At 30.2% G+C, this 2,979-nt stretch overlaps 1 pseudogene; it reads right to left on the bottom strand.

The window, feature by feature from the left end:
- Nucleotides 1–2,646: 2,646 nt before the first annotated feature.
- On the bottom strand, nt 2,647–2,764 carry LOC145080561 (5S ribosomal RNA; annotated as a pseudogene).
- Between the last annotated feature and the right edge of the window lie 215 nt (nt 2,765–2,979).

Genomic DNA, 2,979 nt, shown 5'->3' with positions numbered 1-2,979 from the left:
ATTCATGAATGACCTATACTGTAAACCATCATCCCCCAGGAAGTTTGAGAAATGATTATTACAATTTACCATTAGCTTTTATTTGATTGTTATTAAGGAAAATAAATAAGAAAAATCGGGTTCCAAGTTATAAAAATAACATTTATTATTTTTAGAAGCTTTTTTATATTTTATAAGCTTTACATAAAAATTTGATGAATTTTCCATAACATTTTACTATTTTTCTAAGATTTAATGTATATTAAAATAATTAAATTAGTGAAAAATATTTAAACTTATCCAAAATTCATAAAAATTTACCAGAAAAGCTTTTATTACATTATCACAACAAACAAAGATTTTAAGAATTGATCTTAACTTATTACTATTTATTTCTAATTTCTTAGTATTAAACACACTTAAATTCTAAAAATACGGATTTACTATTCAAAAATGACTTTAAATAATTTTCCCAGATTATGTACACTGTAAAACAGTTACACAAAAATTATAAGAATTTTTCATGATAATTTACTATTTTTCCATGATTTTATTATTATTCTAGGAATTAAAATGGTGAAAAATAGTTAGACAAATCAAAAATTCAAAAAAATTTATCTTAACATCTTTGATTTCAACTAAAACAGAAACACAAATTTTGGGAAATTTTAGAACTAAATTGATTTAGTTTTTGAATATTTAATCATTGGAACACCTCTAAAAATGTTAAATATTAAAATTTTCAATAATAAGAATTTTCCACTTAAATTGTTATATAACAATTGATTCATGGAAATTTAATTTTCACAAAAAAATGTTTATAACTTATCAATATCAAAATTTTGACACATTATTTGCATAATTCTATTGTAGTAGTAAGTATACAATTATCATATTAAAATTAGAGACTCATTAGTATGTAACATCGTTGTAGGAAATCGATAGTGGGTAAGCGGAGCGTACTTCAAAGCACCATTTGCATTATCTCAAACCATTGTGAGTATTCACTCCTCCCCTATTTTCGGTTTTTATGTTTTGGGGTAAAAAAGCATGTTCGAAAAATTGTTTATTATTCGTTGTAATTTATTTGACCTGTATCAAACTTGGTTGTTATATTTTGTTGTGAATGTGTATGCTATTGTTAGTTCATGAAGCATTATTGCGTTTAAATCCCTAGAATCAGTTCACACAACTCATTAACTCATTTGAGCCCATGGTCATTATGGATAGTACTATTAGGAGGTAGACAACTCCTCACTTGCACAATTTGCTTGAGTGTATTTTACCATATTTCCCAATGTTGGCGATAGACATAGAAGAGGGCACCCTCGGGCATTAGGCTTGGGTTGTGAACTCATGGTATAATCATTATGCACATACGAACCTTGTATCTCGTTTTAGAAACAAACTTTATTTCCCATGAGAATATAAACTTTGCATCTCATTTTGGGAACATGCTTTATTTCTCATGATGACAACGAACCTTGTATCTTGTTTTAGCAACAAAATTTATTTCCCATGAGAATATGAACTTTGCATCTCATTTTGGCAACATGCTTTATTTCTCATGATGACAACGAACCTTGTATCTCGTTTTAGCAACAAACGTTCTTTCCCATGAGAATATGTACTTTTCTTCTCATTTTGGCAACATGATTTATTTCTCATGATGAGAACGAACCTTGTATCTCGTTTTAGCAACAAAATTTATTTCCCATGAGAATATGAAATTTGCATCTCATTTTGGCAACATGATTTATTTCTCATGATCACAATGAACCTTGTATCTCATTTTAGCAAAAAAACTATATTTCCCATAAGAATATGAACTTTGCATCTCATTTTGGAAATATACTTTATTCCTCATGATGACAACGAACCTTGTATCTCGTTTTACCAACGAAATTTATTTGCCATGAGAATATGAATTTTGCATCTCATTTTGGCAACATACTTTATTTCTCATTATGACAACGAACTTTGTTTCTCATATTGCAACAAACTTCTATTTATGGAAACTTTATTACTCGTTTTAGCAATGAACTTCTATTCATGAAAACTTATTTACTTATTTTAGCAATGATAATTTGTTTATGGAAACTGTTATCAGTATTACGATTTTCATGATTTGAAACTATATTATGTTATAAACCTGTGAGTACTCACCAACTATTTTTATAGTTGACGCTCGTTTTACATGCTTTTTTAGGAATCATCTAGTAAGAGGCACGTAGAGACACAAGACTTGTAGGATCATTTACATGTTTTGACTTTCAAATACATTGTAATTTATTTTTAAAAAGTTGTTCTAACTAAATGTAAATTGTAATGCTTTTTAATACTATGGTTGTTGTTGTCTTTTAACTTTTGTTATGAAACCTTTTTTACTGCCACGCCCTGTATTTCTGCTTTAGCAGGGTATGACAAGTGATGGTATGATCACACCCGAAATACTATCCATGCTTATTGCTTTTATTCTTTACAAGACACGGGACCTTCTTTGTTTTTTGTATGCGAGGCGTGGGACCCATGTGACCGATCGACTTCGTTCCAAAAATATGAAAACCATCAAACATAAATCGTAGACCACCCAAGCATAGAAATAGCAAAAAGAAACAAAAAACTGTAGACAAAATCTAAAAAGGTGCAAACACATAGCAAAAAAGGTGGTTGCAAAATGATGACTTCCTAGGGGTCACCTATCCTAGTACTACTCTCACCCAAGCACACTTAACTGCGGGGTTTTGATGGGATCGGATGAATTAGTGCTGGTATGATCGCACCTGAAATATTATCCATGCTTATTGCTTTTATGCCTTACAAGATGCAGAACCTCCTTTGTATTTTAGTACACGAGGTGTGGGACCCACGTGACCGATCAAGTCCGTTCCAAAAATACGAAAACCATCAAACATGAACCAGAGACCATCCAAGCATAGAAATAGCAAATAGAAACAAAAAAAACCGCACATAAAATCTAAAAAAGTACAAAACGGGCAG

Source organism: Lactuca serriola, chromosome 1, assembly GCF_051521515.1.
Source record: "Lactuca serriola cultivar US96UC23 chromosome 1, Lser_US96UC23_V15, whole genome shotgun sequence".
Lineage (NCBI taxonomy): Eukaryota > Viridiplantae > Streptophyta > Magnoliopsida > Asterales > Asteraceae > Lactuca > Lactuca serriola.
This window is presented reverse-complemented; position numbering and strand designations above follow the sequence as displayed.